The sequence below is a fragment of the Hibiscus syriacus genome, unplaced genomic scaffold (assembly GCF_006381635.1).
Source record: "Hibiscus syriacus cultivar Baekdansim isolate YM2019G1 unplaced genomic scaffold, ASM638163v2 tig00110154_pilon, whole genome shotgun sequence".
Classification (NCBI taxonomy): Eukaryota; Viridiplantae; Streptophyta; class Magnoliopsida; order Malvales; family Malvaceae; genus Hibiscus; species Hibiscus syriacus.
The window spans coordinates 28,909-56,340 of NW_024062605.1; the positions used below are offsets into that span (position 1 = coordinate 28,909).

Consider the following 27,432-nt stretch of genomic DNA (forward strand, 5'->3'; position numbering starts at 1 on the left):
AGGTTAAGATGTATGCACGGGCATGCATACTGCAGTTGATAGGAGGGTTGCTGATGCCGGAAAAATCGCGGAACCTAGTTCACTGCATGTGGTTGCGACATCTTAGCGACTTTCGTCTCGCCGGATCATTCTGTTGGGGCTCGGCAGTTTTGGCTTTGATGTACAGGGAGATGTGTGGAGCCACTGACTACAAACATAATGCTATCGGCGGATGTCTCCTGCTGCTGCAGTCTTGGGCATGGTATCGATTGCCCTTTTTATGTCCTGTTGTGAAGAACCCATTCGTATTTCCACTACTTCTGAGGTAATTATAAAACTGATTTTGTATATTAATAATTTTATACAACGTATAACAAATTTTTTCCTTGAATAGGTGGTCTACTGATAGGAAAAATCATCAGGAGCTACATGATGATTTAGAAAAAATTAGGGTGCTAATCGATCAGAAGGCTGACACACAGGTATGAATTTTAATGTTTAAAAATCGATTTTAGATTATAGTTATATAATTAGATTATTATTTTGATAAAAATTATATATTATTTGTTTTAGTTTGAATGGGTGACATATTCTACTGATGATGTGAGGGCGGTGATCCCACCTGAGTTGAGGGGTCCATCAGATGTTTGGATGGCGGTGGTCCCTCTGATTTGTTATGCGACCGTCGAGTGGCACTCTACTGATCGCGTGCTCCGGCAGTTTGGTTGTTTTCAACCAATTTCGGAAGTACCTCGCAATATGGACGAGTTGCATAGCTTAGATAGACGCGGCAAGACAGATAGATTGGCTGGTGAGGCATCATGAGTGGGTCGTGTTGTGGGAGGATCGACATCGGCGCCTTCCACGTAGAGAGCCCATTTTTACTGACTTCTTGATGTATGCTGAGGATTATTATGAGTGGTTCAACAGTAACGGGAAACTGTTTCTACTTCCCGAGGATGCACGAGGGCAAACCTTTTCACGACGTCGACAGAGACGTTTACCGACACAGCACCATCATCCCCCGACTCGTGGACGGAGAGCAGGTGCTTCCGGTTCATCCTCAGCTGCACCAGTAGGACCTTCCCAACAACCACCGTAGCCATATATGATGCCGCAGCCATATATGATGCCGCAACCATATATGATGCCGCCATCGCCTTTCCATTACCATATGTCGCCGCCGCCGCCTTCACCTGGTTTTATAACCCCACCACCGTCACAGATGACCCCTGCTGGAGGCTATTATGGGTCTATGTTTGCATATTCGACTTGGGGTTCATATGCTGGATATTTGGCGGGTTCAGCCTCATCACCCATGGCCGCAGCAAAGACACCTCCTGTACAGTTTTCACACTCAGCGATGTCTGGGTTTTCCAGTTTTCGCAGGCCGGTAGGATAGTCAGTCATACACCTCCAGGGTCCTTATTCTATGGAGGTGCTTCATCGTCATCAGCTCCTCATCAACCTAATGTACCTGCTCAAGACGACGACGACGATGATGATGGTGACGATGACGACGACGACGATGCTGACAGAGAGGAGTCAGAACCAGTGATACGAAGAAATCCTCCTCGAGACCGAAAGCCACCGCCCTGCGGAACACATTCACGACGCATGCATCGATAGATTTTTTTTATTATATTTGTATTTACTTTATTTTGTTTAATTGTAATTTTTTATTATTTCTCATTTAATACTTACTTTATTTTGTTAAATTTGTTGGACTTTTTTTTAATATATTTCAGTTAATTTTGTTTATTTCCATTTAATATTAGTTATTGTAATTTGGTTATCATTTACCATTTAATTCTTATTGTAAGTTTGTTGTATTTAAATACCAAATTGTTATTAGTTTGATAAAATTTAATGATTGTGTTCATTTTTTTAATCTTCATCAGCGATTATCGAATGACATTAACTTGAAGTAAATGCAAATTAAAATACAAGAATTATTATTTGATAAACAAATACATCATTTCCTCATCAATTGTTACTTAATGACAACAGAAGTGGACATGTTTTTCTAGTGTGTCCTGGGTTTCTACAATGGTCACATCTTCTTTCTTGTCTATATCTTTCTCGAATATCCATATCACAATGAATTCGATTGGATTTTGGACGACCACGCTCCCTCAATAAACTCGGATTTGGTACAATCGGAAGCCAATCTTGAACCTCATCAGGGTCTTTGTCATTACCTATGGGGGAAACTCAAATTCGTATACCTTAAAAACTTCAGATAGTAGGTATACGGGATCCACAAAATGGTTATAGTCTTGATGTGTATGCGAGCAAGCTGTTATCACATGAGAGCATGGATACTTCAGAGCTTGAAAAAACCCGCAGTCGCACGTTATGTCCCTTAGATTTACTCTTAACGACACAGCTTCAATCCCTTGAAGAGGTCGCGGCAACTTTGTGACACGAAACATTTCATGCCTTCTTGAGAAGCTTGTTACAGACATTCCATTTGATGCAGCAATTTTTTTCTGATCTTGGTTGACCCCTCCAGCACAACATGTGTGAGGACCGTTGTATACTGTTAGTTCCCATATGTTGTTTTTCCTCTTCATTTTCGATACGCGAACCATCCAATTACATCCATTTTCGCGTCGGGCATAGTAGCATACATATTTTTCGGTCGACGATTGGTTTACTCTGGACTGAACAGAATTACGGATATTGTAATTTTTTATAGCCATAATCGCTTCTTCTTTGCTTGAAAACTTCATGCCTAAAGATAACTCATCATTATTTATTGATGAGTAATATCCATAGTCACCGAGATGAGGCATATCCGCAAATTATGGCCCGTACATTGCACCATAATCAGCTTCATACATGTGTGCAGGAGGGTCAGTTTATGCCACATTTCCTGGAACTTCATCATAATCGGAGTTGAATTGCGGTGATTCTAGGTGAATGAATAGTCCAGTCTCAGCACCATCCGCACCAGGCTCACGAAGCGGTTCTTCTGGTGGAGATGATAGTTCATCCATGCTCTCCACATTTAGGTCGAAGAACCTACTGCTACTTGCACGCCTTCCCCTTGAACTGGAAGGCATATCGACATTGAGATCGAAAAAGCTCGTAGTCGAATGCCTCCCCCTGGAGCTTGAAGCCATCGTGTCAAATGGAAACTGCACAGATAGTTGCGTCGATGGCATCTCCATATGATCAAAGAAATTTGCAAATGAATGCCTTCCCCTTGAATTGGACGCGGTGTTGCCATACGGATTATTCGTGGACCCACCTCGGTACATATCGTAAGGAGTTGCGGATGAATGTCTCCCCATTATGGCATTAAAATCATTACACATTACTGTAGTCGGGATGTCAACTTGTTCAGCCAGCCCATAGTGTGAGTTTAAAGATTGACCCCGAACAGCACGTACTTGAACAAAATGTGCATACATCTCAATAGCGGCGTCTGAATAATTACTTTGAGCTTCAACCATCATTTGAACATCATCATTGTTCGAAAGTTCGAACGCTGTATAAGTTAATGACAACAATGATGTTGGAAATCTGTACTGCAACGACGACATTCTTCTGTTACTTCCAACATGAATCTTCCTCGAAATCTTCGTTATCAGCTCCTCAAGAGTTATGTTTCTCTTGAATGATATTTTAACATGCTCATTTGATACGAAAACAACGCCGGTTTCATCTTCTCGAATTTCATCATCATAATAAACAATAGCTGAAAGTCGCGCCATTCTTTGAGTTTAAAAGTGCAGCAATATTATATCTGCAAAAAAAATAACTTAAACAAACCTGATTAAATAAATTATATATGAACGAAAATATAACACAAAATTGTTTTTATACATCAACGTAAATAATTTAAATAATATAATTTTATATTATTACATGCACCGCAAAACTATTTCGACGTATGCTCTCACTTTTCAATTTTACAAACATAAAAATTAATTAAAAATAATTAGTATAATATTTTTTCAAATAATGATAATAAACAATAAGTATAATTAAAAAATTATAACAAAATTACCTTCTAACGAAAAATCGCACGAACTTCTAAATCAAATATAAGAAGATTGCCAGAATTATTACTCGTTGACGGAATTATTGTATTAATTTATAAGAGATGAGAGATGCGAGGAGATGTGAGGAGAGATACGAGAACGGGATGTATTTATAAACATATAAGGCGTTGTACATGCATCGCGTTATATGTAATTATTATATAGCGCGGATCAGAGACCGCGTTAAATATAATTTTAATACGGCGTATAGCGCGGCTATTGATCCGCGCTATACCCCTACGTGACGTATAGCGCGCTATACCCCATATATAACCCAGTCAACGTATAGCGCGGTACAGGAGACGCGCTATACTCCACGTAACGCTAAATCAATATATAACAAAGTTCAAGGAACGTGCTTTACTGCTACGGGAGTTAGATCAAGAAATATAATCAATGCCCCCCACTCATTTCTACTGTACGTGTTGCTTAAATTTTCAGCTTGCATACTCTTCAAATCAACACTGGTGCAAAGGAAATAAGCTTTTATGGGTATCTTGCCGAGTTCCTCATCTTCTTCTTGGGTATTAAATCCATGATTATGGAGAGAAAATTCAAGAGACCCATGATCGGAATCGCTGGTATAGACTGGAACTCGAGAGGGCAAAGCGGAGAATTGTGTTGTAAAGAGAAAGCGAGGAAGTGGGTTCAAAGAAGGGGATCGAAAAAGAGATTGGGTTTTGATGATGATGGCCTAGAAAATGGAGGCGCGAATGATGTTTGAATCAATGCCGTAGAGACTGGTAAGGATCTGGGAACTGATTTTGGGAATTTGGATTTTGGTGTTTGTTTGCTAAGCTCGGTGATGGCCATTTTACCGACCATTTTCTTTTGAAGAGTAGAGAAAGATACGGGTGATCCGATATCAATTTGGTTATGGAGTTTGGAGAGGGTTTTTACGTAGCAAAAGTTCTGGAGCATCGGTTTCTCTCTGTTTTTTGTTTCTGCTTCCCGAACTTGAAGAGATCCATCAAGCCTCTTCAATTCAGCAGAGATGTAGTCTATTTTCTTACGAACGTTGGTGTTAGCCTCTGCTAAATCTTGTTTAACAAGCACTGGTCTGATAAACTTGTACACATTTGCATCCTCGTTTAATAAATTCAACTCCTTGGGGACTAACTCGTTCTCTCCCAACTGAATAGTGTATTTCTTCCTAACTTGATGGTTCTTCACTATATCTTTTTGGAGTTTGCTGAGATCGTTAGCTTTGCTTTCGAGGTCGCGCTGCAGTTCTCGAAGAGCTGTGGAGGAGGAACTCATTGTTGTTTTGCTGCTTTGTTATTCCAGGGCAGGCTCTACTCTCAGCTTTGTTTGATCAACATTTTCGAAGCTGGAAGTGGGTTCCATCTCTCCCTCTTTTCCTCTTCAATTCCTTTTTTGGCTTTTCTATGGCGCCCCCCCCCCCCCCCCCGAGAGAGCTTTTTAATATAATTGAGTGCAGAGTGCATGGAGAAAGCATAGGTAGGGCGGTTAATTGTGTGGCCGAATCGATCGAACTATTATTTATTGAATTAATTAAAAAAAAATTAACCGTTAATCGAACTGAATTTTTTTTCGAAAATATTAATTGAACCGAATAAATTTAGATTAATTCGGTTAATTTTCGAATTAACACAAAAAATTAAATTTTTCTAATTTATATAAAAATTAAATATTTTATAATTAAAAACAGTTTATAATTAATTTAAATAATATATATTATAAATAAAAATTTATATAAATTTTTTAATTAATTAATATTGATTTAGGTTTAAAAGTTATTGGATCTTAAATTATTAATTGAGTTTTAAATAGTTTGGGTTGAGCCTATATGTTATATATAATATATTTAATATTTTTTAATTCAGAAAAACAGTTTACAATTAATTTAAATAATATATAATTATAAAATAAAAATTTTATATAAATTTTTTTAATTAATTAATATTGATTTAGGTTTAAAAGTTATTGGATCTTAAATTATTAATTGAGTTTTAAAGGATTTGGGTTGAGCTCATATGTTATATATAATATATTTCAAATTTCAAATTTTATTTCGGTTAATTAACCGATTTCGAACCGAATTAACCGTTAACCGAATATCCAAAAAAAATTTAACTGTTCCCCGACTGAATTAATTCGGTGACCGATCGAATTAACCGAATTAATTCGGTTCGATATATTAATTCGGTTAAAATTAAATTTTAAACACCCCTAAACATAGGGACGTGCATTGTGGGTACATCGTGGGGCCAAATGTGAAATAGTGGAGATAGTGGAATTAAATATGGGCTTGAAAAAATATATAAAAAAGTTAATAATAATAATAATAATAATAATAATTAAGTATTATAATATATATATATATATATATATTTTTTTTTTTATGTCCGGTCAAAAATGGGTGTCTACAACTAGCATTCCCGAACATATTTGCCAAAATTATGAAATTACGCTATTAATCTTTAAACTCCTTAGGCCTCACAATTTGAACTCTAAAATTCAATGTGTTTTCAATTTAATTTATATCTTCACTAAAATTTAAAATATAAAAGTAAAATAAAAAGGATAAATGTGTAAAAGAAATTATAAATGAGTCGATAAAAACTCCCATAAACAAGACAATAAATGAATTTTTATATGAGTTTGTTCATGAATATAAATGAATTGAATACACCAAATATATATTTATATTCGTTCATTTATTAAATGTAACATAAAATTTTATTTTATTTATTTATTTAACTTAATAAAACAACATAAATAAATATTATATAAACGATTTATTTCTTCTAACTTTATGTTTATACCTTAATGGAAAATTCTAATATGGATGTCAAACATTAATATTCACCACTAATTTTATAAAATAAAATTAATAAAGGGACATTAAACTATTTTAAAATTATCTTTTTAGACACTAGACTTTCAAAAGTTATATAATAGGCATTAGATTTTAGATTTTTGTTACAAATAGGCATAATGCCATTATCTATCATCAAAGAAATGATGTGACATGCTAAATTAATAGAAAATATATAATTTGACACTTTAATTATATATAAATTTCATTTTACTATTAATTTTAATTAAATTCATTTTTATTATGTTCATTGATTTGGAAAATATATATAAATAAATTAAATAATATTTTTAGTGTCATATTATAAATATTGAATTTATACCATACAAATTATTTGATACATTATTAGAAGTTAAAAATTGTTTTGATTATTTTATTTAAGTTTGAATGTATTATTCTTATTAATGTGATACTATAATTTTCTAATTTATTTTTTAAATTACATTTAAACTTCTAAAACAAAAGTCAAAGGCCTAAATCACATCATTTAATAAGAATAATTACATTGTTTGATAATTCAATTTTTGGATATTGAAAATTATAAATTTGTTATTTTACAAATACAACTACGATTAATAAATAATTAGTTATAAAATAATTTGATAAATGATTTTTTTCAAATAATTATAATTTTTAATTTTAAAAATAAATTGTTTTTATATATTTTTAAAATATTCTATACTTTTCTAATTTATATTTAAATTATTATTTAAAAATAAAGAAAATATCAAAAATGAAATCTTAATTATAATTGAAAGGTCAAATAAAATATTTATATTAATTAATATATCATATAATCTTTTGATAATATTTTTCGGTCGTTATCATCTTTTTGATAAAATTTAGGGTAAAGTATATGAATGATTCATTGATTATAGGATATTATTTTATTAAATCCCTCAACTATTGAAAGTTACAAAATAGTCTTCAGACCATAAAATATTGATTTGTTGAGTCCCTCAAGTATCAAAAGTTACAAAATGGTCATCCGACTATTCATTGTTCCAAACTCATCCTTTTTGTTAAAATAATTAGCGGTTATTTAAGCTAAACGTTAACATGATGATCGAGATGTGATAGTCATTTGAGATTCTTGGATCAGATTTTATCATATCACAATCAACAAGTTAACGTTTAGCTTATAATACTATCAAATTTTTAACGAAAAATGACGAGTTTGAAATATAATGAATAGTCAGGTGACCATTTTGTAACTTTTGATAGTCGAGGGACTCAATAAAATAACGCTATAATTGGAGGACTATTTTATAACTTTTAATAGTCGATGAACTTAATAAAATAATATCCTATAGTTGAGGACCATTCATACACTTTATCCTACAATTTGAAATTTAATATTCATTTTATAATTTTTAAAAATCAAATAATAAATAAAATCATTTTAATAAATTTAATCTATACTCATCCATACCTTAATTATCGTGCTAAGCGGTTCGTTGATGGATTTCTTTTCTTGCTGTTGGCACGTGGATGATTTAAAATGGAAAATTAATATTCGACACGTGGCTGACAAAAAAATATTAAATGATACCGTAATTCTAATTAATAGAGTTTGTTTATGTAATTTTTTAAGGTAAATCTTTATTTCTTTTTTATGTGTAAATAAAAAATGGATGGTTATTTAGAAATTAATTTAAAATTTGTAGTTGTTATTCATTAAGATTATGAATGACATGGTGACATGAACGGAGCCATAATTAAATATTGGCAGTGATCGAAATATTATATTATTTAAGAAAAATATAAAGACTTATTAGGTATTTAAACTCGAAATTCAACATGAACCAAACAAACTTAATGATTAAGAGATTGTTGTTATCTTTGATATCTCGAGTTCAAGCATATATGTAGGGGTATGAGCGCTCATTGTCAAATAGTTGAAAGTCTTTGTACAGATATTACCTTGTATTTACCCTAAATAAAAAAAAACTCAAAAGACAACTTCTAATTTGTCTAATATTTAAACTTACAATTACTTAAATTGTAATTAGACCAAAAATTTAAGAACACATACTTATCATTTTTTAGTTCGACCCCTACTTGATTAAATATTTATATTTTGTAAATTTAAATATTTATTTTTATATGAACCAAAATATTATCAAACTAAAATTATATTAAATATATAAATTTTAACATGATCAAATCTTCCTTGAGCCTTAAGAGAACTTCGTCCCTGATAACTAGAACAAAAATTATTGTTCTTGGGCTATGTAAGGCAGCTTGGGTCATCACTTCCATTAATAATCTCTGAGGAAATAAGATGACATTAATTAATTTGTTTCTTGTGAGATATGGGTTGGCTTTTTATTGATGCCTACAAATAGTATTGTTCGTTCATGGAATTCCTTCATCTTTGCTTTTGTTTTACAAGAGTTTAACTCAAATGTCGGATTACACGTCTTTCTTGTTGACTGTAGACTTTGTCACCCGTTAGCCCTCGTAATCTTTCAATTATTTGTATTAACTAAGTATTGTCATAATTCATTAAACAACTTTGATAGTTAAAAAAATGTATTTGTTTGTCTATAAGTTGTAAGAATCGTTAATGGCTAAAAACATTCTAAATAAATATTACTCAATAAATTCAGTCAAATATTATAATGGAAAAATTCTCTACATATTGTACTCCTAGGATTATTCTCTCAAATATAGTGATTTAAATAGTAACACAAAAAAGACGTATAAAGAGGTGAATGTCTTCTGCATGGTCTAAGGAAGACGTATAGGCATACACGACAATGGGAGCATGAAAAAGATATCAAGTCTTCCATACGTCTTCATGAGGCATCATATAATTCATGCTACTTCCGATATGTATTATAGGGACCATCCTATTTGAAAAAATAAATTAGAATGGTTATTATATGGAAAATGTTTTTCCTAATTCATTACTTGTGTGATTTTATCTTGTAATTATATAGAATATTTTAAAAAAGAAATCCATGCTACAAAGATAAATTATATTTACATAATTTATTTTGAATCCAAATAACAAATACCATTAGCGTCGTCTAGTTTATATTTTAAATGCATGTAAGTGGATGGGTGGTTCCTAATTTTGTTCGAGGTGATGATGTAAAGGAGGATGCCAAATTACAATATACGTTAAATATTCCGTTTAAGGTTTAATTATTTTATTAAATAATTTGATTTTTTTTATTTAAAATAATATTATTGTACTTTCTTCGAATTCCCTTGGGAGAGGATACACTCTGCAGTATCCTTCAATAACGAGTGTTGAGATTTTTGTTGTTTTTCACATCTCCACCGATCTTTATTTTTCGGATTCTTAAAATCTCGAGTTTCACAAATTTCAAACAATAATAACTTCTTAACGTGTCGATTAACAGGTCCACGTGATTTGTAATCTTTTATCTAATAATTAGTTTTATTTAATATGTCAATTTGTATATAATTATCATCGCCTTAAGATGAGTTTGTCACGCTCGACGAACACAGATGATCACCATTAAGGGTATCATTAATTTAATTTATAAAAATTTAAAATTTTAAAATATTCGATGTATAATTATAAATTAATTAAAATTTTAAAGGTAAATTATTTAAAATAAAGAGTAAATTATATCAATGACCTCCTAACTAATTTCCTTTTCATTTTGATCACCGTTTTTGAAATTTTATCAATCAGGTCACTCAATTATTTAAAAGTTTATGTGGCGGTTAAAATAGTTGATATAATTACACATTTGGTCATTTTTACTTATCTATTCTATCAATTTGGTCATAATTTTAATAAATTAAAATAAATTTAATCCTTAAATAAAATGATGTCATGTGTTACTGGTATTAGGTATAATGACAAGTGTCACCGGTATTAGGTGTAATGCATGATACGAGAAAAAGATCCCTTAAATAGTCGGCCATTGGCACACACAAAACTGAAAGAAATGTTGGTTTTTCTTCGGTTACTTTTCAAGGACCCTTAAATCCCCATGGAATTCGGTCCCTTTTGGTAAACTGTAAAAACCACTTTTGGGGAAATTACCAATTAATTAGGTCAGTTTTGTTGGTGAACAAGATCTAGCGACGGTGATCATTAAAGAGCATCATGAAATCTATAAAATACACATGGTATGGTACAAGTTTATGTACTATCTACCACCTCAAGGCCTACCCTATATTAAAAAGTCTCATCCAACTTTAACTAACCATTGGGTCCCCATGTCGACCTTTTGTACCCAAATTTATATACCCAATAAAGAAAACAAAATCAACAAAAATCAGTTACTCTATCAAATATGTGGTAATTTATTAGAAAAAAATCTATTTTTTAGATTAATAGCATTTAAAAAAAAGTTTATATACAAAATATAATATTTTTAATAAAAACGTGTCATGTAATTTGTATATTTTAAAACACGTGTTTGTAAAATATATTTTTACTTACATGATAATATTTTAGATATAATTTCCGGCATTGATAATATTTGTATCAAACATTAGAAGTCGCGTTGAAAGTATTATCAAGTCAGCATATTATCGATTCAAATAATATTTAAATAAATATGACGATCTAGATACACGATAGTCGTTTGAGATTTTTAGATCAAATTTGATCATATCTACGTCGACATGTTAACTTATAACTCAAAATATCATCATTTTTTTAATAAAAAAAGACGAGTTTATAATATATAAATAGTTAGTGATCATTTTATAACTTTTAATAGTCGAGTAACTCAATAAAATAGTATCCTCTAATAGGATGGTGTCTATAGTTACGGCCAAGGGCCGACGCTGGCCGATCGACAATAGAGTTTTGAGGTTTATTTAGTTTTTTAAATTATAATATTAAATATTTTCTTAAATATTTTTTAAAAATTTTATATGCATGACACGTGTCAGATAATGGTAAAATTTAACGATCATTATGGTTCAGACACCTAAAAATATAATGTTGGAAACGTTTGACACCTATGTTTAGCGAAAAAATCTTTGGATACTAAAAGTCAATTTAAGGTATAATTTAGGCATCTAAAAGTGTATTAAGCCTTATTAAATTTTATTATATCAATTAAAATAATTTTTAAATTTTAATAATAATTGATAAGGAAAAAATTAGTCATTTAATTGTAACAACATTTAATTAAAGAGAAAATAATCTCAGTGACCAAAAATTTCAGATAATATACGATTTTGACCAACTTTTTTTGGATTTGCGAAAATGACCAACAAAATCGCAATGCGATCTCTAATTCGCATTGCGATCTCTAATTCGCATTGCGATCTCCACTATCGCAAATTCGCATTGCATTTCGCGTTGCGATAGTTGCGATTTTCAATTTCGCGTTGCGATAGTTGAAAATCGCGTTGCGATTTTCCATTTCGCATTGCGATAGTTGAAAATCGCGTTGCGATAGTCTACAGTTGTTGTTGCGATAGTTTACAAATTCGTTGCGGAAATTCGTTTTGATAGCTAAAAAAAAAGATTTTGTTTCTCTAAAAAGATAGTATCCGCGCGCGTACGTGTCGAAGACACGTATTACCACGACCCGAGACGAGACGAGACGGACGGCGGCGGCGGCGGCGGCGGCGCGCGAGAGTCTCCCTTGTTCTCTATCACTCAACAAGGAAGTGGGAAAGCCAAGCCTTAAATACCATTCCCAATAGTGTTTCCAATACTATGTGAGATTTGAGCATTACCAACACTTGTTCCCAATACTATGTGGGGTTGAGCCTTAAATAGTGATATTATTTTTGAATGTTTTGCTTAAAATTGCAATAATCACGATTGATTGTAGATTGACTTTTAATTATGACATATTTAATCGTATAATACTAATGCAATTGGTTGCTGATTCAGTTGTTTTAAGGTGCATGATTGTTAATTGTTTCCTGAATAATCACATTGTATTGGAAACAAGTGTTGGTAATGCTCAATCCCACATAGTATTGGAAACACTATTGGGAATGGTATTTAAGGCTTGGCTTTCCCACTTCCTTGTTGAGTGATAGAGAACAAGGGGGACTCTCGCGTGCCGCCGCCGTCCGTCTCGTCTCGGGTCATGGTCGTTGTCGTGGTCGTGGTCGTGGTCGTAGTAAATACGTGTCTTCGACACGTCCGCGCGGATACTATCTTTTTAGAGAAAATTCTTAAGAAACAAAATCTTTTTTTAACTATCACAACGAATTTTCGCAACAAATTTGGAAAATCGCAATGACAACTGTAGACTATCGCAACAACAACTGTAGACTATCGCAACGAAATGGAAAATCGCAACGTGATTTTCAACTATCGCAACGCGAAATGGAAAATCGCAATGCGATTTTCAACTATCGTAAAGCGAAATGCAACGCGAATTTGCGATAGTGGAGATCGCAATGCGAATTTGGAAAATCGCAACGACAACTGTAGACTATCGCAACAACAACTGTAGACTATCGCAACGCGAAATGGAAAATCGCAACGCGATTTTCAACTATCGCAACGCGAATTTACGATAGTTGCGAATTAGATATCGCATTGCGATTTTGTTGGTCATTTTCGTAAATCCAAAAAAAATTGGTCAAAATCGTATATTATCTAGGATTTTTGGTCACTGAGGTTATTTTCTCTTAATTAAATGTATCATCTTATAATTTTATTTCCTTTAATAAATCTAGTGAGATAAAATATTAGATTTTTAAATAAGATTAAATGTTTAAATCGTGTCGTTTGAATAACATATTTGGTTGGTTGACCAAACTACTTATCTTTGTTTCATATTATATCCTTAGGTCATAAGTTTATACCCGCTAAAAGCATTCCCTTCATTTCCCTAAAGTCTTCTTTCCCGTAGGAAGGATTATCACATAATAACTTCTAATACTTTATCTAAATTAATTAGTTAATATATCAAATATTGATGATTAAATAAAAAAATTATATCATTACAAATTAAATTGATATTAAACTAATTATGACATTAATTTAGTGAGTAATTTAATTGTACATATTAATGGTATTTTGGGAAAACTTCTAATTCAAGTTAAAAGTTAACAAATAATTAATTTGTTATATCTCATCATTATAAATGATTCAAAATTTATTGACGATGGTTGAGACAGTTAAGACAAGCTTAGGTCCGTGTGATATATATACGTAAAATTATTTTACGTAAAATAATTTCTAAAAATCATTTTAGGTATTTTGATGATATTGTGTAAATTATTTTTCACTTGTTTGATGCATTCTAGTTAATTTTAATAGGAAATGATTTACATAAATGAATATTGAAAAATAATTTTTAAAATATATTTACGTTATTTAGATGATGTTATATAATCATTTATAGTTGATAATTTTTTTATGCTATAACTATCAATTATAATAAATTATTATTTTATCACCGAAAATTTAAAAAAATAATAACAATTCCTTTAATATTGAAATTACTTAATTTTCGTGTAAAAGTTGCCGAGCATTTTCGTTTTAGATAATTTAGGACCGCAATACGTTTAAACTAAATTGAATTTTATGTTTTAAAATAACTGAATAAATTAATTATATTATTTGTAAATATGAATTAAATAAATGGAAACCACGAGACGTGAAGAACGAAAAACGATGGTGGTTTTATCGTGTTTATTTTAGGTATTTTAAACCGGTGCCGTGAGCGCCGATTATATCGCCCACAGTAACACAAAAAGCGCCTTAACGGCAGATCCCGTCAATGGCCTTTAATTGGTTAACGTTTCGAGTTCTCAGACTCGCATCTGGTCAGGAAGTCATAAATGACCCTCCTTTGGCGTACGAAAAGGTCACCCTTATGGGAGGCTTTTTGTCTTTTCCTCTCCAATTGTAGCCTTAACTAACTAGATGGTAGGGTGAGGCTGTTAGTGTACAACTCAGCTGTCCAAGAGCAGCAACAAGTACACGCCAGCTAAGCAGCCGAATCCACGCAGTTCGTTAGTACTTTTTGTTTTCGACTGTTGAGCATCCGTGATTAAAACCAATGATGACCTGATTTAACTGATAGACAAGTTTAGCCTCTGTCCTTGAGTACACGTGATTATGCCATATTTTCGTGAGCTTTTTTTCTCTGACCAAAACAAGGGATTATAATAATGCGATCTTTGATGGCACCGTCCTTTTGAATTGACAAACAAGTCCTTTTTATATTCGACATTTAATATTTTTTCCAAGGGTAATGAGGTGAAAAAGGGAACAAAAACGGAAGGTTCCTTGTAAACGCGCCAAGGAAAAAAGCGCGTTCTACCCGTCAAGCAACGCGTTTGGTTGAAACACCCAAAGAATAAACAACCACTTTTCCTTCACGACTTCACCTAACCACTTAGCAAGGCGACTGAAATTTTGTAAAAAATGAAACACAATTGGTTAATATAAAATTAAAAATGATAGATATTGATTGTATAAACACTTATAGTGTATTTTCAAAATAAATTAAATAACATTTTAACTTGAAAATGAATATATTATGTTTTCTATAATAAATATGAAAATTACATTATTATTTGACGTAATCTAAAAGATTTTGGTCAAAACATTCTTAGTTGTAATAAAAATTATTTTAATTGGTAATTTTTTAGATTAGACATGTAACATTTTAAGTTAAAATCTACGAGAATGTATTATTCTCTATTGTAACCGAAATTATTATCAATTATATGACTTTTAGTATTAAACATAATAACATTTTAGATTAAAATCTATCACAAATTAATCTTAGATTAGAGCTACTCGTAAAAGCATGGTAGGACGAGTTTTTGATTATATTATAAAATCTAAAAATTTAAGTGACCAAGATGCAAGCGTTCTAAACATTTAGTGACTATAGTTTGAATTTACCCTATTGTTTATTTCATTTTTAGAGGGTAAAACATTAATATTTGGGTACAAAATGTGTAAATTATCCTCTCGGGGTTTTTTCCCGCTTTTCTAAGCCTAACCTTTTTCCTTCTCTCTCTCCCCACTCTCCATTTCTCATTTATTGTTTCTCTGTTTACTTTGCCGGCTTCCCTCCCCCGGCAAACTGCTATTTCTCCGACGAAGGAAGTCTAGTTCGACGGGAAACTCTCTCTAATTTTGGTAGTTTCCTGTACTTTTTGAGCGTTTCTTTTCGAGACTCGAATTCGGATCGCCGAGTTTGACCAGGTCCGGTTGAGTACGCGGCTCGTTGTGAGAATGTGGCGAGCTTGGCTGACGTTTGATGCTCTGGTTTGATAGAAAATGCTCAAGATCGTGACCTAGTTTCTAGTTTCTGATCTTTTTGCGGATTTTGCTCCTTTTCCACCACTGGACTAGTTCCTTTGTTTTGGTGAATCGCGGCAAAAACTGTGGCGCGCAAAGAACCATTGCGGCATGAGATGGTACGGTAGTTATTCTGTTGAGTTCTTTCTATTTATATTTTATGAAAATTTGAAGGGTTTTCTATGGTTCTATTTATTTTGCTTGTCTTTGTAGACATTGTTTTAATTCTGAAACCGTTTCTTAAATTTTCCTTAGTTTTTCTGGTTTCCTACATTTGTTCTACATCTTTTGAAAATATAGAAATTAAAATTCGAAATGCAGAAAAGTTAAGTTTCTTCAATTAAAAAAATTCATGCAATAACAACCGTGAATCATGCATTTTTGGATCGGACAGATTTTCCTTGATTTTTTCTTCTTTTTTATCTTTCATATCAGAACTATTTTCCGTGGAGAATAGGTATGATGTATGCTTCGTTTTGATATCAATAAGATAATTCGCATGTATTTGTTGATTTGTTTTCCCTTTTCTTCACTACGTTTATAGATTTTGTAGATGAAACTGGATAAAATTCTTTTAAGTACTTTTATTTTCATTATTTCTGTTGTTCCTTAAAAAGTTGATCTGGTAATACCGTGTATATTATTGTTCAAATTGTCTTGTTTTTTATTGGGTTTCTGAATTACTTAGATGTTGACTTTATATTTGTGACATATGTTATGTACGCTTAATTCAACTAGTTATAAACTTTTGACGCACGATTTTAATGGGAATCTTTGGTGGTTAATTTTAATCTATAATCCTTTGATTTGATATAGATTGAGTCAACCGTCAATTTTCTTATGCCTTATAAATTATTTGGCATGGACTTTTTGCTTTCACGTTCTCAGTTTTGGGTACCAATTGGTTATGCATGTTACTAAATTTATTCTTTTGATTGTCATCTCTGAATGAATTTGGTTCCAATTTTCGGTTCATTGGTGGATGGAGAGTCTAGTCTGGTGACAGCGAATGTAACATAGATGTAGTCATGTAGGTGCTGTTTTATTAACATTTATTGAGCTATAGTCGTAAATGCATGGACTGGATTGGGCACTCTGAAATCCAAAGATCTTTGATTGTGACCACAATAATTCCCCACTTATTTTTGGCAAGAGAATGGCACAGACAAATACCTGGAGTATCAGATAAATTTGTTCTGTTAAAAACTCTTTTGTAATCTTATGCTCTCCATCAGTCAAGCTGCTAGTAGTTAAACTTATGCAGAGTTTGAACTAATATAGCTAATTGAATACTTCGTACATTAATGGTGTTGGCTGTGTGCATGTGGTGTGTTATCAATATTATAGCTGCATGGACATGCATGTAGGTCACTTAGATATTATTGGGTGCTGACAATTGAAAAGTGTAATTTAACATTGTATATGATGAACATTGAGGCTATTTTTGTATTGTTGTTATGTGTTTCTCAAGTCTGCTTCTATAACCTGATAATTTTTTCTTCTAAATGTGTTTATCTGCTTATTTTTATAGGTGGAAGGAAGGGTGCGTTTGTCCAAGGAGATAAAAAATGGGTTAGAGTTATTGAAACATAAAAGGCTCAATGAATAAAATCAGAATCCATTTCTGGGGCATCTGATGTTGTAATATGATGGCTAGAAGTGGAGGAGATGCTTTGAGAGTTTCAGCACCAGGTGGACTGAGGTTACAAGGGAATGCTGAATCATTTTCTAGGTCAAATGGTGTTCCATGTGAGAATGTTGTCTTTTCTAAGCGCAAGGTTGATAAGTTTGACACTAGTGATCTAGAATGGACTGAGAAAATTCCAGAATGTCCTGTGTACCGCCCTACAAAGGAAGAGTTTGAAGATCCTTTGGTTTACTTGCAGAAGATAACTTCCGAAGCTTCGAGATATGGTAACACCTTCTGTACTTTTGTTCTCTATCTTTAACAATTTGAATATTTGCTCTCTTGCTACCCCTAGTTGAAGGAATATGAAACATTATATCTGATGATATTGCAAAAACCAAGTAAAGAAGGGATACACATGATTTGATTTTGAAAGAATTTTTCTAAAAATGGCCTCTTTACTTTTTTAATTATAAAAACTGAAGCATTTGAGTATATGCAGGTATATGCAAGATTGTTTCCCCTGTAGTTGCCACTGTTCCTGCAGGAGTTGTATTGATGAAGGAGAAAGTAGGATTCAAGTTCACAACTAGAGTACAGCCTTTCCGTCTTGCTGAGTGGGATACTGACGACAGAGTTACCTTTTTCATGAGTGGAATGTGAGCTCACTCTCTTGAAACAGATGTTATTTTTGTGCCTTTTTTTCTCTTCTGGTTTTGAATGTTTGCATGACTTTTCAGAAATTATTCATTTCGTGATTTCGAGAAAATGGCGAACAAGGTGTTTGCTCGTAGATATTATAGTGCTGGTTATCTTTCTGCAACTTACTTGGAAAAAGAATTTTGGCATGAAATTGCTTATGGGAAGACGGAAAGTGTTGAATATGCTTGTGATGTTGAGGGTAGTGCCTTTTCTTCTTCTCCCAGTGATCCACTTGGAAGTAGCAAATGGAATTTGGAGGTGTTGCTTTCATTTCTATCATCTCCAGTTTTTTAATGCTTCTTGTAGGGGTTGTTTACTTGATTTTACCAAAGACAGTAAAGTTTAAAAAAGGAAACTACCAATGCTATTTTTTTGCATGGCTGATTGTTCTCATTCGTGAGTAATTTATTCTGGATTCTGTTTCCTTTTATCCTTATCACACTGCTTCATAAATTGTAACAAGTTTACATGTTCATATGTGTGGATTGAAATCAATCCTCAATTGTTACTACAAGTTATACTTGTGTGTAACCAAAAATAAAATCTCTTTTCCTGCCAATGAAAATGTCAAAAATATTTCTCTGTTAGTAAGACTGGCCAGAATGAACTAAAGTTTGGTCTTAAAATTTAACCCTAAGAGATGCTATCAAATAAGATTGATGCTATGACTTCATACATGGTTAAGAAATAGTTGTAGCAGCCTTAACTACCACTATGCTAGTTTGATAAATCATCCCATCAGTATCGATTTGACCATACATTAGCTGTTTCCTGTTGCAAAATTGATTCTGTGAGGGTCCAACAGGATTGATACCTCTATTTCATCACCAAGTTGCCAAGGTCAATTATAATTTGGGAAGTAGTTGCTTGTATTATTTATCAGTATTATTCAGATAAAGTTGTAATGTATAGTTCCCAGAATTCTCAGTCTCTGTTCTTGCTTCCAGTTCTATTGTTTTTGATGTGCTTTTTTTTTTATTTCAGCGATTCTCTAGGCTACCAAAGTCCACCTTGCGTCTTCTTGAAACAGCAATTCCGGTACTGAGATGATCCTGATCTCAATTGGCACTATACACAAAATAATTGATCTTGCTCTCATGTTTGGTCTTGTTTGATTGAATTGGGTTTTTGTTTCAGGGAGTAACTGACCCTATGCTTTACATAGGAATGCTATTTAGTATGTTTGCTTGGCATGTGGAAGATCATTATTTGTATAGGTAACTGTTATCAAACATTAAATTCCTTTACAGTTATTTTTTTTCTAGTATTCTATAAATAATCCTTATTAATTTGTGGCAGCATTAATTATCATCACTGCGGGGCTTCAAAAACTTGGTATGGCATACCTGGTAATGATGCTTTGAAATTTGAGAAGGTTGTCAAAGAACATGTGTACGCTAATGATATCCTATCTGCGGATGGTGAGGATGGAGCTTTTGATGTGCTTTGGGTAAAACAACGTTATTTCCTCCAAGTATTTTGTTGGAACATGATGTCCCTGTCTACAAGGCTGTGCAGAAGCCTGGAGAGTTCGTAATTACTTTTCCAAGGGCATATCATGCTGGATTCAGTCATGGTAAGTCATATTTACTTAATTTCTTCTTATTTTCTCATTCAGAGTTAATGATTTTGTTTCTAACTGTAATCATTTAGGTTTCAACTGTGGTGAGGCTGTAAACTTGCCGTCAGTGATTGGTTTCCTTTGGGGCTGTAGCTAGCTTACGTTACGCACATCTCAACAGGGTGCCTCTCCTTCCTCATGAGGAACTTATCTGCAAAGAAGCTATGCTTCTCTATACAGGGTTAGAAATGGAAGATTTGGATTATTCGCTGGCAGACTTGGCCTCTCATCATTGCATCAAGGTATCATTTATAAAGCTGATGCGATTCCTGCACTGGGCCCGTTGGTCTGTCTTGAAATCAAGGGCATGCACCGGTATATCCCCAAATTATTATAGAACAATTGTCTGCACTTTATGCAAACATGATTGCTATGTTGCTTTCATTAACTGCAGCTGCTACGCTCATCCTGTTTGCCTGCGACATGGTATGTTTCCCGATTCTTTGTTTTGGTAGTTTCCTTGATAGATAATTTTGTCTTATCACGAGCCTGTTTGCCTTCTGCAGATATTAAGTCACTAGACTTCCCATGTGGGAGCGATTATGGTCTTTTCTTGAGAGATGATGTTGGAGAGATGGAGGCTGCTGCCAAGAAGTTTGAGCAAGATGATGCCATATCAAAAGAAATTGAGCAACAAGATGAAAATGGGGATGGCTTGTATTTGTATCCACAGTCAAATAAGTTACAGACTGATGTAGAGGATGGATACTTCCCATACTGTGAGATTAATGTTGCTTTGAGTCCTGAGATTGCTGCAATAAATGCAACAATGGGTGAACCATTAGGACATATATCTTCTAAGAGCCATGACTCCGGAAATTTTCGAACTGGGTCTACTGACTCTTTCACTTCTTTTGCCACATCAACTCCTTGTACCATTTTGGAGCAAGTTAGATCCTCAACTAAAGATGTAAGATCTAACTCCCTACCTGCTGAGTCTCTTAATCTGACACATGAATTATATATTTGTCTCCGCTTGAGCTGCTGCTCCTGCACTGAACAATTGGTATGTATTCAAAGCAGGTACAGACGGTAGCTAAGCAAGTAAGCATTAATGGCAAAAGATTCCCTGAAGAAGTCTCAGAAAACACATGAATCGTCTACTTCCTGTTTGTCACTTGAAGATCGTCCAAGTATCCTTGATAATGTCCATGAACCAGTTAATAGACCTATAATGGACGAAGACAGAGGTAATTCTGGGTCACAGATATTTAGCTTTAACGGCCTTTTCTGAAGGTTGAGACAAGATTTGGGAATGACAGCGTATCATCAAAGAAATCATGGCAACAGGTTTAATTTTAGCTTTCCATAGTTATATTTATGTCTGTTATAAAGTTACCAACTAAACTTTCAGGGATGTCTTTAAAATATATTTTGAAAACCATTCAAATATTCATCAGATTCAAAAGCTGAGATTAATCTAATGCGATTTATTAATGCAATTACTAGAAGTTATTTGTCTAGTGAGATTCTAAGATGTCAGGGAAGTCGAGGGGTAATGCCGCCCGTTCACTGACATCTTAAGGTCTACCCTTTGGCTTCCCCACTAAAAGGGGACAAAACTTATTCGTGCCACTGATAAACTACTAGTTTCAATTCAAAAAGGCCTTATGCCTTTTTGGTAAATGTATCGACTTGACAATAATTTTAGGCATGAGACTTGGACTTATACTGGTTTTTGACAATAATGATATTTTACTTTTATCTTTTTCATTTTAGAAAAAAGTGAAAGTAAGAGCAATTGAACATGATTTCACATTTTGTTGTGCTTAAATTTCCATTTTTCTTGATTTGAATATTGTGTCCTTTAATTTGACACTGGCAGTTATCATTCTCTTGGGTAGTAGTTGTTCGTGGTTGGCTCCTATTATAGATATACTTTAGAATAAGCATCTTATTACTCATTTGCCTTTGACTTTGTAGTGAAGTATGATGGCTAGCTAGGGGATAATAAACAAGCTTCTGATTGAACATTAAATTAGTTACAGCTATTGGTTAATTTTCCACTATTTTATATTCATCGTCTTCAATTTGACTATTGTCCTATCGTTTCGTATTTTGCTTAGTCAATCCTTCCCTTGCTTCTTTTCACTTTCAGTTTTCATGGGGATTTAGTTATCTTGTTCCCTTTTATTTATATGGTAGGAGATTATGCGATTGAAGAAACTCCAAGATGAACGAAGATGTGAGCAATCAGTGCCATCTGAATGTTGTAGAAGTGATGAACCAAGTCGCAATGTGAATTGCAGTTCTTATTGTAAAGAAGTTCCAAACATCAGTGTGAAGGACAGATTTGGAAGAGGCGCCCTTCCCATTCCCATTTCTATCAAGTATAAGAAGTTGGACCGCAAGGCAGAAATGAGCAGGCAGCAGGAGCATGACAGAAATGATAGGTTTCAGCAGGAGTTAGGGAAAAGCAAGAGGGAACCTCCTTCAGAGATTGGTCCAAAGCGCCTTAAAGTGAGAGGCCCAGTATATCTAGATTCAGAAAGCAGACTGGTTTGAAGTTATAGATGTGTAGAAACTGATGGTTGGTAGTTGGGTTTGTGACCCTGGACCCTGATTCTAGCTAATTCCATTTCTTCTAAATGGGTTCTAACAGTAACACCGAAATTCTAAATGATCAATTCAGCACAGGGGGCAGCAGCAGCGGGAAGATTAACCAAGCTTAGGACATTAATATTTTTATTCGTTGTGCAGGCCTCCGAAACTTGGGGCAAATTGCACGTCGTAGTAGTGATTCTTGGGGGACGCGTGTTTTCCTGTCTATGGAAGGAGAATTTGGGTTAGTGAAATTTACTTTATTTTTGTAAATTTATTCTTTTTAAACGTATGCTGTTTCACTGCTAGTTTCTTTGTTCTGACTGTAGCAATGTTGTACACTGTTTAAATAAAACGGTAGAGTAATGGTGCCTTAATTTTGTCGCTCATATATCTCTTTCCTTTGTAAACTGTGTGGTATCCTGGATGATGAGATTGTGGGGGTACCAAATGGGCAACCAACTTGCCCCATATGGCAGTTGCTGCAACTTGCAATGCAATGTTAGAAGTAGCTTAGCTTTGGGGGCATAAGGCCAGAAACGCCCTTTTGGTTGAAGTGTGAGTAGTTAGTTTTCCTGGGGTCTAGAAATGGGCCTCTGCTGAAGTATTTGTCCGGAAGCAATTTATGTCGATGCTTGATGGGGGTCCTCTATGGACCACTGTCCTGTTTCCCTAAGTAGTATCCACTCACAGTCGCACACGATATTGTTTGTTCCATTCCCTTTGGAGATTTCTTTCTTGTTTTGCTTTTCCAATATATGTCTAATTTGTTTTCTATACCTGAAATTTCCTTTTCTCTTGTGTCGTGTCAACATGAGTACACAGTGTCCATGGTTTTGGAAATTTGGTTGAAGTCAATGCAAGCTCCGACCCATAGGACTCATTGCTTGGGCTCCCATCAACTAGAATGTAAATAAATGATTCGTATATCAAACAATTCATAAATAGTTGGGTTTCTATTTATATATCAAACTAAATAAACGGATTTCAGAGATTCGTTAAATATATACGAATTTAAAAATGGATAAATGCATTTTCACAAGCCGACCAGTTGTAAATTTCTTAGGATACGTGTTAAATGATTCTACTTTTCAAATTTTATTTTCTTTTTCAGAATACAATGAAAAGAAGTGGTTTGTAGGCAAGCAAAGAATGTGATGATGAATCGTGCCAACTCCATCGTTGTTTACCTGGTGGAATCTGAAACGCAATCTTATCTTCATTTCCACAATCAATTAAACTACATCCGTAGATGCATTGAAGACGGAAACATTACAAGAAATCACCTTTACATTTGTTTGTTTTGTAGTGCGGAGGATGGGCACTTGACAGCGACCTGATGCCTACAACTTTTTATATGAATACCACATAACATGGATATGGTATGATAACCAAAGTACTGGCTGCACTCAAATTCTCAACAATATAAATTCCAAATTACTTCCACCACCGTTGCCCTATAAAACGGTGCTTCATTTCCCATATCTTCTTTTACATATAGAATAAAGAATGCATATGGGTATGGATATGAATATGGGTATGGATATGAGAGGACTATTGTATTTGTATCGTATCGATACACTTGATGAAGAGGTGAGATCCGAGTATTGGTAAACAACTAATGCCATCAATCAGAACCTAATATAAATGCACTAAATGAAATAATATGTTTTTATACAACTTGACTTATAAGCAATAGTATAATACATTAATCTATGTTTCACAGGATATATTAATCTATATTAGATGTATGTTTGATTAAGATATGTTAATCTATGTTACATGTCTCAACTACCCCAATAAGTTTTTCAAACTTCACTCTGTGTGATTGATTATTTTCGTAGGGAATGAAAGAAAGGTTAGAAAATGTTGAGTAGGGCAATGAGGTCCTATTAGGTGGGAGCCTACAACCTTTTTTACTTTGACTGGCCTGCCAATTAATTCCAGTGTGATTGGATTTGAGTGTGGCTTAAGGTTCGTGGGACCAATCCCCATATTAATCATTCCCTCCTTTATTTCAAGAGAATAAAAGTTGTGGACTGCAAAGTGAAACCAAGAAAGAAAAAATATATGGAACAAAATTTCGTTGAATCACTCATCTCTCTAGATTTGTAGGGCACTTCCCTTTTGCTCCAAGTCAGTGCAAAAGATTCAAAATGTTTCCACTTTTTCCTTTAAATTATTACATATATTGCAAATATGATCCTATATGCACACTGCTTGCTAGCTGCTAACTCAATTAGAAAAAGGTGTCCCTTACCACTTTTAAGTCTTGTTTTGTGGGTTTGATTAAAGGGGTAATCTTCTTTTTAAAGTGTGGCCAAGTTCCTTAAGAATATTGGTGTTTCTTATGATGGAAAACGAACCCTACATCATTTCTCCTTTGAGCTCATTTAAAAGTCATTTTGTTATTAGGGATAGGGTATATCGATTATTCAAGTCTTCCACTAATTATACTTTCAATTTATGATATCTCCTACCTTTCTCTAAAATGTTTCCAGCTACTCTTCATCACTAATCTACAATATATCAAAGGTCGAATTCTTTCTATTAATCTATATATCGTACATTAGTTCTATTAAATGCGTTAAGTCAAATTCTTCTATTACTTTCTATATTACACGTAAATTATAGATTTAGTTCATATTTTTTAATTTGACCATTTTATGTCCTCTTTATTTAGTCTTATTATCCTTGTATTATTTGGATCGAGATTGAAATTTCAAATCTTGAAAAGTAAATGGACTGAAATTGATTAAATTAGAGTATAATGACAAAATCCACAATTTATACATAGTAAAAGTACAAAAGATGAAAAAGTACCTAATCAAATGTGTATACATATACAAATAGGTATAGTCATGGATCGGGTGGGTCAATTTTTTCCCTTCGAACCCGATCCAAGTATAACACCCCTCCACCTATCATCGAACTTGATCCGTATTTAGGGAAGCTCTATCCAACCCGAAATACGACTTGATTTTTAGGATAAAAATCTGTACTTGACCTAACATGATCCAACACAAATATACATGTGTATATATAATTTTAAATTTTAATTTGGTAAAATACGAACCCATATGAAAAAAATACAAAGATGTGTATGATAGCAATTATACCTGAATATATGAAGATCAATTATACTATTATTCTCAAATCGGGTTGGATATTTTTATCCTAAATCAAATCTGACCTTACTCGAACTCAAATTTTCAATAACAACAAAAAACTCAACCCTATGATATCAAGTCAAAACTCATTAAATTTGAGTCAAATATCCATCCTTATATACATATATATACATATATATATATATATATATATATACATATATATATACATATATACATATATATATATATATAACCGTAAAATTATAGGGCAAAGACTAACTCTAAAGTATGGTGTGTGATGGATTGATGATGAACAAATTAACATGACTGTTATCCATTCATAATAGAATCTGAAATGGGCACTAGCTGTTCAATTTAGAACAAAATCTTTGATGTGGAACAATTGCTTCTTCCTCATATCTGAATCCCAAATAAAGAAGCATCAATAAAGAGATAGAGGAATCCAAAACAAGTGTTTCTAAGATTCCAAGTAACAAAATCAAATAATATTTCAAGAGCGGATTACTAATGTTTACCCTGCAACTTAGAAAGGTGATTGGCATATTTGGTCATTATAGGGCAAATCTTGTCAACTTCCTCATTTTGGGTAGGCAATTTACAACTCTTGTATATTTTATAAAAAGGAAGAGCATATGGTAGTGGAAACCACCACTGCCTTGAGTAAGTTTTTGGGTTTTAGCAAATAATTATCTAATCCTGGCCGATCTGCAAGAGAATGAGGAATGTCACTTTGTCGGATGAATATTTTGACCATATATATGCACTACATAATTCTCTAAAAAATAGCAGCAAACGTAGGCTTTTTTAGGGGAAATTGTGAAAATAAAAAATAAAAGAATAGTATATTACATAGAATCGAAAAATATAATAAATTATATCAAATTATACAATAATCACTAAAGTTGTCAACAACTGTCATTAACGTACACCAAATGAGAAACAAAATTATATTCCAAATTTATTAACAATTATCGTGAGCATTGATAAACTTGAGAGTTCAATTTTTTAAATAAAAAATGAAAATTTTGTTCATCCTTAATTATATATCAAAAATCATAAAGGATTTCAGAAGTTGGATGCTTATTTGTGAAATACAAGTGGTTTCTTCATGGTATGAATCATGGTGAGTTGTTACAGCTGATGACAGTCCTATGTGCGATGACCGTACGTTGATATTCAATTTAGATTACTGTGTAACAACTGGAACATTAGGCTAGTAGGTCGCTTTCAATATTAGCCTCCTCTGGTTGTAAGACACTGTCTTTATGGTAACATCCTTAGTTTATCATAGGCATAAAGATGATGTAAATTGAACTGAAAACTCTCTGATCTCACTTCTGCAAAACCTATGGCCAGATGGGATTTAGAATAAAGTTCATCGTATTGATTATTATTGACGGTAACATTTAAGTTGTCATAGTTTATCTTTTATGATTTGAGTAGACATGCATAATTAATTGTTTATGGTGGTATTATCGAAGGTCAACATTATCTGATTCGACTGAAAAATAGGTAGAAAATGAAGTCCCATTTTTCATCTTGACTGAAGGTTTTATAGTGTGACTTTTGATTTAAGTGTCAAGTTTATGATTATGGTTACGATGATTACTCGTAGCTTAATCAATTAAACGGATATGATCGTCTCACAATAGATTTGATCTTTACAAATCATATTAGATATGCTGGTAATCATGTCAAG

The 27,432-nt window shown here is 33.1% G+C and overlaps 1 pseudogene; it reads left to right on the forward strand.

Annotated features, from left to right (window-relative positions):
• The first annotated feature begins 17,459 nt into the window (after positions 1 to 17,459).
• LOC120215710 overlaps positions 17,460 to 27,432 on the forward strand; it is a 31,843-nt pseudogene continuing 21,870 nt past the window's right edge.